Raw genomic sequence first — 13,145 nt, forward strand, 5'->3', positions numbered from 1 at the left:
CTTCCTTTGGTCAAACCCAGCCAGAGTAAGAAGGTGAGTGAGCTCTGACTCAGGAGTCTGTCGAGGCTGAGCTCAACGGTGTGTTTTAGTCAGCTTTTACGCTGCTGTGACAAAAGGACCCAACCAGAACAACTGTAGAGAAGAAAAAAGTTTATTTGAGTGCTCACGATTTTAGAAATCTCAGTCCATAGACAGCTGGCTCCCCTCCTCAGAGTGTGAGGTGAGGCAGGACATGATGGCAGAAAAGTGTGGCAGAGGGAAGCAGCTCATATGGTGATCTGAAAGCAGAGAGACTCCACTCACCAGATAGAAAATGATATCCCCATAGCCACGCCCCCAATGAGCCACTTCCCCCAGCCACACCCCACCTGCCCCAGCCACCACTCAATTAAACCATTCAGGGATTAACTCACTGATTAGGTTAAGGCTATAGCCCAATCATTTCTCCTCCAGACCTTGTATTGTATCACGTGAGCTCTGGGGGACACCACATCTAAACAATAACAGGGTGCAAACCAGAATAAACAAGGTGAAGGCGTCTAGAGGGACCAAAGGGGAATAATAAGCTTCCGTGCTCTTTAGTTAAAAATAAACCGAGTAACCTTTTGCAGGGCCAGAGGTCACCTCCTCTCCGTTCCATGAACTTATCAAGTTCTTGTCCAGCCACTGGGACTTCAATGTGCCTCTCTCAGAGCAATGTGGTAGACAGGGAGCTTTTGAGCCAGAGAGACCATGATCCAACTCAGGCACCTCTGTCCCCACCCCTTGGATACCTGGTCTGGACCTCCCTCCACTGCAGGGTCCTCCCTGTGGGAGAGGTCATAGGGAAAGGGGATTATGAAATAAAGACTGAGTACAGGCAAAATGTGTCTCTCGAATACACATTTAATCAATAGCCGGTCTGTTCCTTTGTTCTGGGAATAATATTTCTAATCTGGAGATTATAACTAATGGTTTCAGAAGGGAGGTTAAAACTGTTTATCACACATTGATTTTCTGCACCTGGGATTAGAAAACTCACCTTAAAAGATGGTGTTCTTGATTTCACTGTTAAATTCCTGGATTTCCTTGGCAACAGCCTTCAGGAAGACAAAGAAGTCAGTCAGCCCCCCCCCCACACACACACAAAGGGGATGGGAGTGGAAGGTCATTCACACCTCTTGGCCTGGCCCTCTGACGGGCTGCAGGTCAAGGCGTTCTCCTTCTCAGAGGAGAGGCCTCCCCACCTCAGACAGAATTAACTCCTCACTCCCAGCTTCCAGGTCCCTTTGATGGCTCCAACCAGTGTTGCCTGCGTGGGCTTCCCCAAGAGACAGTCTCCAGGGGGCAAGGACTGGCACAAGCAGTGCTCCCTAGGACCAGAGACAGCAGCACAGCCGGTCACAGCAAGGGGAAAGGGGGTAGCGAAGCAGGTGGGACTGGGGAACAGGATGGGGGAGCTCAGGCCTGGCCAGGAGGGGGTCTGGTCTTCCCCTCTGAGTGCAGTGGGCCTGGGGCTCTCCCTGGGGCAGCTGGAGAGCTAGAGCCTCTATATGTGAGCACGGAGGGTGCTGGATCCCTGCCTGGCTGGCCCTAAGGCCTCCAGAGGAAGGCTCAGCACATCTCACCCCGCTCTTCTGCTCGCTAGATGTGTGTGTGTGTGTGTGGGGATGGCCTTGAGCCTAAGCATTTTAAAACTCCAGTTTGAAACCTGCAGTCTCACCAGGCACACCCAAGGAGCCCTCCAATGTGGCCCTTAGACCCAAACAAGTCACTTCTCCCCACCATGACAAACTCAGAGTGAAGCCTCTGGCAGCCTGTCCTTCCCCATAAGGGGGAAAGGAGAAAAGATCGGGGGGGGGGGGGACCCCCAGACCAGATGTTTTTAACCCTAGGGAGACCCGGTGGCAGCTAATAAGGATTGAACGCAGGGTCAAAAGCCCCAAAATTTGGTATGAATAATGGAGCAAATGAACAGACATTCAGCCAGCCGACAATGATGCCCTCACCCTGAGAGCCTGGTGACACCCCAACACTTTCCATCGTCTGCTCGATCCTTGCAACCTCCTCACTGCTCTCAAACTCTACAGCCATGGCTTGACCCTAGTGACAGCTGCAACTTCTCCCTTTGACCCTCTCCTCAACTGGCCGCCAGCTCCACCCTAGGAGAAGCCTGCCTGGGTTCCTGACCCGATCACTCGGGTCTGAGTGAGTGTCCAGCTCTGCTGGACTTAGAGCCTAAGGCTTGAGACTTTTGATCTGACACTTGGACTTAGCACGCAGAGGGAATGTCTGTCACGAGCCTGTCCTGCTCAAGTGTGCTTACAGTGCTTACAATTAATCTAGAACTGTTGGCTGTGAATTGATGATGTCTATTGCAGTGCCTAGCATTAAGGATTGTCATTTTCTTGATTAAGAACCTATAGGGTGAAATTGCCTCGAGTGATTTGAGTGAACAAAGCATCGACAAAGGCAGAGGCGCGTGGATATTCTTTATCTCCCCCCCTCGACTGCGTAAGTCACACCTTTTGCCATCGTGACAGTAAGCCTAGGCAATCCACTCAGCCTCTCTTTGCCTCTGTTTCCTTATTTGTAAAGCGGGAATGGTAATAAACATAGCTGCCCAACAGGCCACTGGGAAGACCAAGTTAGGACATTGACAACACAGAGTACAGCCCGGTTCCTGGGGCACCAGGAGTAGGGGGCTAGCTGCTGTTACTGTTAGCAGGACCACTGTCTCAGAGGGTCATCCTGTGTGCAGCAGGGCACAGCCTGACCACAGGTAGCCCCTGGTCACTGGCCTGCAGCCTGCAGGCCCCCTGCTTCAGGGTGTTCAAACTGATGGTTAGGGCTACGCGGTACATTTTGGTTTAATCTTAACAGTCACGCATTTTTTTTAAAGTTTCCTTTTATCAGTATTAAGGCAAGAAATCCCAGCTTTCCATTTAAATAAATAATGATGGCATCTGAGGTGAATTTACAGCCCCTTTGATCACGGTCCTTAGCCATACTCCTTCCTCTGCCTTCTCCCCTCGGTCACCATGGGAACAATATCCTGGTCATTTCTTCATACTTCCTATTTTAATGTTCACAGCCACACACTTCACTCCTTCCTGGTTTCATCATTTAAGGTGAAGCATCAACATTTCCCACTTACAGTGGGTGACAAACACTTTCCTTAAATTAATTTACATTAGAAGAGAGTTTCAAAATGTTATGTAAGAAAATGTTATGTAAGTAAACAGCTCAGGTAGAGAAGCTGTTTTGTTTGACTTTAGTACCATCTGTCCATTTTTTGACTTTGTGGCTTATATTTTTTTTTGAGGCCATAAAAAGAAAAAATATATATAAATAAAAAAGAAATCTTTGCCTATCCCAAAGTCCTGAAGAATTTCTTCTGCTTTGTTCTAGACATTTCATAGTTTGGGGTCTTACATTTACATCTTTGATCCATTTTTTGAAGTTGATATTTAAATGGTGAGAGACAAGGTGCAGGTTTATGCTTCTGCACCTGGATATCCAGTTTTCCCAGGATCATTTTTTGAAGTGACTGTCCTTTCTCCAATGTATGTTCTTACTGTTTTTGTTGAAAATCAGTTGGCTGTAAACATGCAGATTTATTTCTGGGTTCTGCTCTGTTCTTTTGCTCTGTATATCCGTTTTTAAGCCAATGCCATGTTGTTTGGGTTATTATTGTTTTGTAGTATGTTTTGAGGCTAGGTATTGTGATGTCTCTAGCTTTATTCTTTTAGCTCAGGATTACTGCAGTTGAATGAAATAGAAAACTGTACGGCTATATGTATGTTGTGGCATAAATTATGGGAAGCATTAAATATATTTAAAATACTACTGATATTTCTCATTATTGCATGTATGTATCTTTAAAGATCTACAAAATTAACTAGAAGGCTGGTGTTTCCCACAGAAGATGAAGGAGAAGAGAAGAGGAGGGGCTGTGATAAAGACTGATGATCCAAGGAGACATAAAATTACAAATGGTTTCAATTCCTTTGATTATCGTTAGAGTGAGAAGTGACTTGAAGGAAATATAATACAATGTCAGCAACCTGGATCAAGACAATCTGAATGTTTGCTAAATATTCTTACCTTTTTTCTTTGTTTAATAAATATCTCAACACAAATGATAATATAGATGATAAACAGATGTTCAGAAGTCACCCAGAGGGACAGCTGAAGATAAGTGACCCCAAGTTGCAGGGACATAGAAAGCAAGGCAACTGCCTTTTCATAGTGACATACTCTAATGATGAGCAGAGGAAGGGAGACTGAATAACTCTGCCCAAGAGGTGAGCCAGGAAGAGCCGTGGAAGGATGTGACACTAGGGATATCATTAAGAATTAGGGTTAGGATCCATTAACAAATGAAGAAATAACAGGTGGTATGTCCATACAATGGAATATTACTTGGCAATGAAGGAATGAAGCACTGATACACATTACACCATTACCACATGGTGAGCCTAGACAGCACCAGGCTGAATAAAAAGGCCAGGCACTTAGCATATTATTCCATTTGTGTGAAATATGCAAAGGAGAAAAACACACAGAGGTAGAAAGGAGACTTGTGATGGGGACCAAGGGATGCGGAAAGAGAGGCTGCTAATGAGTAACGAAATTCTGATCCTTTTTTGTTTCCCCAAAATAAAAATTGAAATCTATTTTGTGTATTGACTGCTGCTGTGGATGGGCTTTCATGGATGAAAATGTTGCACAACTCTTGCGAATGTGCTAGAAACCACGGAGGACTCCTTAAGTGGTTGAGCTCGGCTGGGGATGTAACTCAGTGGTCGACTGCTTGCCTAGCTTGGGCAAGGACCTGGGTTCAAGGCCCTCAAAAGGAAAAAAGTGGTCAAATTGTATGGCATGTGAATTCTATCTCAATAAAGCTGATATATATTTTAATATATAAAGTTCTTAATTATATAACGACGCAAGGTGGAGAGTAGAAGGAACAGGGGAGAGGGATCCTATCAGCTGAAAGCAGATCAGCCCCCCCTTCCCTCCAACAAAGCCTCACCAACTTGTATGAGCTATTGTGGAGGATGTAGCAGAGTGGAGGCCCAAATAGGGAAGGCCCCTGCCTCTGTGCAGGTCCTAGCCTGGGGGGTTTAGAGAAGCAACAATGCTAAGGGTCTGAAATGAAACAGATGTGCCTCAAAGATGCCCAGGAGCTGGTGAAGTCCAGAGGGCAGGGAAAATGCATTTCAGCAGAAGAAGTAGCCCATGCAAAGCTTGAAAGGAAAAGGAGTTGAAGGACTATGGGAGTTTGTGCAGGATGTTAAGGGTTGGGAGGGGGAGGGAAGGCTTGGGAACCATGGATTCTCCGTGGTGAAACTTCTGCTGAGGCCCAGATCCCCACGTCCTTACCAAGGGTCCTTCATAATGCGCGAGGGAAGTGACCTGCACTTCTCTGGGACTCTCTCTGTAAATGTCTTTTCTAAGGCAGCCTGAGTTCTCTTGTTGCCCCTGCTGCCTGGACATGGAGAGAACAGGGCCTCTGGAGGCCTCTTCTGCTCACCTCTCTGTTCCCTGAAAAGTGAAAACCAGTGTGTGTGACCCAAATGGTCACTGGTGCAGGTGGTAGGCTCTCAGCCTGAGCTGGCCAGATGTGGCCAAGTGCCCCTCTCAATGACTACTCACATGGCTTTAGGAAGCGACTCTAAATAAACGTGCTTCAAGTCAGTTAATTAAAGTCGGGACCATAGCTCGTATGTCTCAAGACGATAAAAATGAAGAGTTCCATGTTTCCACTGCTCTCGGGATGGACTGTGATGAATGGGAAGGAATACACCGTAGGGAGGGCTCGCGGGCACCGGGGGAAGAGGCTGGTCTTTATTACCGAGCCTCCTCTCCACGCGGGTGCCTGATTTGGAGGGCGCTTATTTCCTTCATTTATCACTGCTGACGGCCACACGAGTTGGATGTCAAAGCCCCATTTTCTCTCCTTGTCCTCGCGTCATACCAGACATGACTGATTCACTGCTGGGTCCGCCTGACAGCCAGACCCACACACCCCACCCTGTGATGGTGGGTGACAAATGCTCCCTCCCCCTCCGAGGGGCCGTCACTCGCACTGCAGTGCCAACAGCCTCCCAGCCACAACTTGATTCTTTGGCTCTTGCCATCCGATTCAAACCAAGTAAGAAATGTTCCATTTTCCTTAATCTCAAGTTGCTTAGCTCCTCGAACTTCCTTTTCACCCCTGGGAAAAGCTATCAGCACTGAACAAAATATTCAGACCCCTGGTAGGATCGGGATGAGGTGGGCTCGGGTTGCCTGCTAAGATCACCAGCAGGTGCCCATGAGGGACATTGGCCACGGATGTTCTTTCCACCTTGCAGAGAAAGAAAAAATGCCATAAGAATCCACTTCTGTCTATAAGCCTTGTAACCATTCTGTGAAACATGGATCTGTTATGGGTACAAACACACACACACACACACACACACACACATTCAGATTGGGGTGGGGGTTATAAACTCAGTGGCAGAGAACACAGCATGTATGAGACCCTGAGTTAAATCCTCAGAGCCAAATATATATGTGTGTGCATGTTTATTTATTTTTACTTAAATATATGTGTGTGTATGTATTTATATACAAATAAATATATAAGCCTTGTAGTCAGTTTTTTCACTTCTGTAACCAAAATACCTGGCCAGAACAATTAGGGGAGGAAATGTTTACTTGGGGGCTAATTTGGGAACTCACGGTATCTGTCAGCAGTCTCAGTCCATACAGAGCCTACTCTATTCTTTGGGGTCCAAGGTGGGCAGAACATCATGGTAGAAGATTGTGATAGAGGAAAGTGGCTCAGGACATGGCACCAGGAAGCAGAGAGAGCTCCATTCACCAAGAACAAATATATACCCCCAAACATGCCTCTCAATGATCCCCCTCCTCCAGCCATACCCTGCCTGCCTACAGTCACGCCCAGTTAATCCCCAAGAAGGGGTTAGTGCATAGATTAGGGTAAGGCTCTCACACCCAATCATTTCATCTCCAAACTTTCTTGCACCGTCTCACACATGAGCTTTTGGGGGATGCATCACACCTAAATAATAACATTAATTATATATACTTTATATTTTCATTTTATAAACTATATAAATGATATATATGTATATATACACACACATAGAGAGAGAAAGAGTGTGTATGTGTGTGTGTGTGCACGCAGACACACACACACACACGTGTACACGTGCTGGTGACTGAACCCAGGGATTCACGCATGCTGAGCTCTCTACCCCAGAGCTACACCCCCAGCCCCAATCTGACTACATGTAACCTATGGAATGCATAGGATGGCTCCTGAAAATATTCCCTACTTTTTTTTTTCCCGTTAGCACCCTAGAAGTATTGAGTAAGATTTTAGCGATGTGTTTCTCTGATAAATTGCAAAGAGGAACTAAAGAGCACGTGGATCGAGTGGTGCCGTCTGTTTCAGGGTGAGAATTGCCTCAGCCATATGGAGGGGCCATTACTTCAGACAGACACCAAAATAGATGATGCAGGGTGGTGGGGGTGGGGAAGCAGCTACAGAGAATGGCAATGTGCAAACTATGTGAGAACCAGACCCGGTGCCTTCAGTACATGGTAGCTTTAGCAGCTCAGTAAGCAAGGTTAAACTGCCTGAGTCACCTTGTAATGCCTGGCCACAGAAGATGGATAATGAATTCTATTGTTTGACATGAAATTTAATAGCAGAGCCTCAATTTCTTAAAATAGTTTAAGAGAAGGAGAGGTCAGATTTATCTAACTCAAAATAATTTTGGTATTGTCGAACTTTTTTTGTTTTGTTTTGTTTTGATACCAGGGATTGAACCCCAGGGGCACTTAGCCATTAAGCCACTTCCCCAGCCCTTTTCACATTTTATTTTAAGACAAGGTCTCACTAAGTTGTTTAGGGCTTTGATAGATTGCTGAGGCTGGCTTTGAACTTGGGATCCTGCTGCCTCAGCCTGCCAAGCCTCTGAGATTATAGGTGTGCACCACCGCACCTGACCTGTCCAATATTTCTGACACTTACAAGTTGATATAGCCAGGCATGCTGGCTCACACCTATAATCCCAGCAGCTCAGGAGGCTGAGGCAGGAGGACAGAGTGTTCAAAGCCAGCTTCAGACTCAAAAATAAAATATAAAAGGGGCTGGGGATAGGGCTCCGTGGTTAAGAACCCCTGGGTTCAACCCCCAATACCAAAAAAAAAAAAAATAAGTTGATATAATTTGTAATCTGGTTGATATTGCTTAATACATCTGTTTATAATTTTAATAGGTTAAATTCCATGTAGAATACATGCATATACTACATATATACACACTATGTATATTTACTTTACACACATGACATAGAACTTCCCACCCAGAGCCTAGAATTGCAGCTTTCAAATTGTTCCCAGTCCTACAAATAACCTAACTGACAGGGGACAGACACCAGAGTATTGTCCTAGGGAAGAAATCAATAGTGTTGTTAAGAAAAAACCTAAATCTGAATTTGCTTCAGGAATGTCAGGCATAGTTATGAAATAAAATTAAAACTCTAATTTATGTTCAAACACTTCCTCCTGCTTTTTAAAATTTTTAGCATTGATGATATAAGTGTTAATGTGCAGGTGAAGGAAGCACAGACCACTGGAAACATTCTGGAAACATTCCGGTGGCAAGGAAGACAGAATTCCTCCAAAAAGCTAACAGTGAACCAGCATTGGAAGCGGGGAAGGAAAACATTTTGGGAAAAAAAAGGAATTGAAGCTTTAAAAGGGACTCTCACCCTGAATTTCCACATTTTAGGAATTTATCTAATAAATAAATAATCAAAGGAAATATTTAAAGACTTAAAACCAAACTTTGTAGGCAACTATGTTCATCATAGCCACGTTTACAGTAGAAAAAAATTAGAATCAAAATATCCAGGAAAAAGATATAATGAGGTCAAAGCCAAGGACGAACTACTACACAACTCCTAGATGAATGAATGGATGGATGGATGGATAGAGGAATGGATGGATGAGGCTCCAAATGAAGAACAGCCCTTAAGAACAGAAAAGCAACAAGTAGGAACAATTGCCACCAGATATCAGGGGATAAGTGGCGCAGACCATGAGGATCGATGAAATTGAATACAGATGAATTCATTGGGATATATCACTGGAAACTCAAAATGTGCTTTCTCTTAAAAGTAAGTCTAACTGTGAAATAGCCAACATTGGACCACTTTAATAGCATGTCATTTCTTATAGTTTAACCTAATCCATTTTTCCTATCTACATCCAAGGAAAAGACTAGAAACAATGAATATCCCACTAGCAATGAACATCCCTAATATCCAAAATACCAAAACAGAGCAAAAAAAATTTTCTAATAAAACAAAGAAAGAAAGACTCCTTAGAAAATAGCTAGTTCACCAGGCATGGTGGGTGCATGCCTGTAATCCCAGTGGCTTAGGAGGCTAGGGCAGAAGGATTACAAGTTCAAGACCAGCCTCAGAAAATTAGCAAGACCCTAAGCAACTTAGTGAGACCCTGCCTCAAAATAAAAAATTAAAAGGGCTGGGGATGTGGCTCAGTGGTTAAGCACCCCTGGGTTCATTCTCTGGTACAAAGAAAAAAAGAAATAGCCAGTTTTAGGTCTAGGACGGACGAGGAACAAAATGGGCCTAGACTATCTTGCCATAGAAAGCAAGGATGTCATTAAAACAAAAAGTATGGAATTATGTCTCAGCCAACACAGGTACCAGCCTGAAGAAGCTTCCACCAAACAAAGATGAGGCAATTTGAGCCTGAATGACAGTATTAACTTACATGGATTGAAACACATCAAACCGGCTGAAATCCATTAGTTCACAAAACACACACATTAGTTACCTTTGAGGCAGAAAGATTAAAGAAAGAACCATAACCTTGTTTCAAAAACTGACAACCACATGGTTAATGAAGAGAAGTTTATTTTACTGGAATTAGTTTAACTAAGAGCAGAGGGATGATACAATTGGAATATCAGTATTCTGCAACCCCCAATGAAATGATGAATCAGACAATAATCATTGATGACTGCCAGTGTCACAAAATAAAGACAATTAGATATCACATACTATCTGATGGAAATCTGCTATATCAGACATGAAGTCATCTTGCTAAAAGTTCTAATCAGCACCTAGCAAGAGTTCTAGGCAATACTCATAAATGCAATGGAAATACAGAGAGGAGCCTGCTAGACTACGCTGCAGGGATGCATTTGCAGATGGTGGAGAATTCGACATTGCAAATTAGCAGATAAACTGCCATAAGAAAAAAGCATGCAGGGAGACTTTCCATTAAAATACACTTAAGAGACATATCAGCCAATTGTAATTTATGGGTTTTATTTGCATCCTGATTCAAACAAACGATAAAAACAAAACCTTTTATAAGCCAACTGGTGAAAATTGAACAGTGACTAAATGTTTATGAGAGTAAGGAATTTATTGGTGATTTTTTTCAGGTGAGATGTAATGACATTGTGAATATGTATTTAATAAAAGAGGTCCTTATTTTTTAGAAATTCAGACTTACATATTCATGAAAGTGATATGATGTTGAGAGTTGCTTCCAAGTAGCTCCAAGGCAGACAAGAGAGTGACAAATGAGTCAAAAGTGTAGAACCTAGATTATGGGTACACAAAGAGTTGTTATGACATCCTGTTTCCTATCTATCTATCATTCCATCCATCTATCCATCCATCTATCCATCCATTGGTACCAGGGATTGAACCCAGGGGCGTTTAACCACTGAGCCACAGACCCAGTCCTTTTTAATATACTATTTAGAGACACGGTCTTGCTAAGTTGCTTAGGGCCTCACTAAGTTACTGAGGCTTGGTTCAGCCTCCCAAGCCACTGAGATTATAGGCATGCACCACCATGTCCAGCTCTCATATATTTTGGAAACTTTCCAGGCTTAAAAATTTTTTTAGAAGTTGAAAATCATAATTCAGAATACGAAAAAGTACTCTTGATGCATTGAGTCTTCAAAAAAGGATGCTACAATATAGCATACACTCACTGTCGGATTCCAATTGGGTCTGTAAATACAGTTATTTGCATAACACAAGAGGAAAAAAACTAAAATTATATGCTTCAAAATGCAAACTGCAATTATCTCAGGGTGTAGGTATTATGCAAGATTTCTGTGTTCTTTATACATTCCTGTATTTTACACTTTCTTTATAATTATCACATGTGTTTTAATAAAAAAAAGTTATTGCTCTTTACATCTAACAGTATAGGAAACATTCAAGGATTAGGCTAAATATACTGCCCTCCTAAATAACTATAATCTAAAATGTAGGTCAGAAATTAATAGCAACATGCTAAAGAGTGGTGACATTCTGATAAATGCAAATGCTTACATTTTTACCTGATGTTCAGTGCCCTGTAGAACATCTAGCATCCCACCCATGCAGTCAGAATAAGGGGGGTGGCCATAGCATATAATGGGATGCTTTTGATTTGGATATCGATATCACATGCACTTCATGCCCAATTTGGAAGAAAGGTGAAATCTTAAAACAAAATCCAAATGCTCCCAGATGTCCCAAGTTGTGCTCCGATTTGGGGCTTTTCTACTTGCATATCTGCAGGCTGAGACAGTACCCCGGGACATCACTACTTCCCACTTACTTCAAACAAAAGTATCAGCTAGAAAAAGTAAAGATGAACAATGCCATCTGATTCTTCAGGGCACATACCTGCCAAGGCCATGGGGTTCTTCTGGGCTTGAGCCACGCTGTCTCAGAGCTTACCTTAATTAAAAGCAGCATAAATCACTCTAAGGATTTGGAGGTTGGATTTCACTGTTTTTAGTTAAAGGAATGGAAACAATTCTTAAAATGGAGACAGTATGTAAGTAGAATGCATTCGATAGCTTGCGTTTTGGAACATAAGTGCTCGACCACTCACTCATCAAACAAAATCCATCATCCGGGTAGTGTGGGATCTCAAGCCAAGTACTGGGAAACAGGAAGTGCAGGGAAATGAACACTGTCCCTGTCCTCACAGAGCTCACAGATTACTGGTAGAAAGAGCTTTTTTTTTCTTAAATAAAGACACAATGTACCATGACAGGGGTGATAAATACCATGAAGCCAAAGAGGAGGCTGTGGTGTGTGTGGATGGCAACAGGCCCTAAGCCTGCAGTGCCAGTGGTCAGAGTAGGCCTCTCCAAGATGTCAACACAGCAAATGTCACCCAAGCAACTGGAGAGGTGGGTTGGGGAGAAAATACATCAGGTGGAAAAGAGCCATCTTTGAGTGATAATTTCCAGGAATAAAAAGAAAAAGAATCTGATTGGACCACAGACCAGGAGCTCAGCATGCGGTTGATGTGGTGAGCAGAGGGCAGATCTTGCAGGGTCTCAAAGTCTACAGTAAAGCTTCCGGTCTTCACAAAGTATTTTAGGCAGATGACTGACAAAATAGTAATAATTGCTAATATCACCGAGCATACACCCACAAAGCAGATGCTGTCTGAGGTTTATAGCATCTTGTCATCTAATCTGCACAACATCCCTGTGACACGGATACTGTCATTTTCCTGGATGGAGCTATGGAAAGAGATAGAAGTTCAATAACATCTACAAGCTCCCGCAGCTAGCAGATATAGAACTGGGATCCAAGTCCTGGCCCCAAAGTTGACTCTCCAGTACTCCATGGTGCTCTGTTGGCTTTCTGAGTTCACACTGGCTGTCACATCAGGAATGGACTGGAGACGGGATAGAAGATAATCCCATAGGTAACTGCAGCTACCCATTTCCTATTGCCCCATAGGCCTTACACAAAGCACCATGAAGAAGACGTTCCAACTCATGGGCCATCAAATACTTAGCAATCCCCTTGATAAGGGACCACTGGGATCTCAAGTTCTCTTCCAGCCTTGGAATGGATCAGAATTCCTAAGGAAGCAGCGATTCAGCAAGTATTTCTTACCTGATGTATAGGCCCTTGGGATCGCATCCCAGCTGGCCAGGATTTAAAAGTCCTAAATAAAGATGTTTACTTCAGGAAAGCTCCAACATATATAATCAAGCAGAAGACAATATTAAGAGTGTCAATCATCCCCTAAACCAGGTAAAGGAGGCTCTCAGGAATCCCTATACTGGCCACTAG

This window comes from Callospermophilus lateralis, chromosome 10 (assembly GCF_048772815.1).
Source record: "Callospermophilus lateralis isolate mCalLat2 chromosome 10, mCalLat2.hap1, whole genome shotgun sequence".
In the NCBI taxonomy this organism is placed as follows: Eukaryota; Metazoa; Chordata; class Mammalia; order Rodentia; family Sciuridae; genus Callospermophilus; species Callospermophilus lateralis.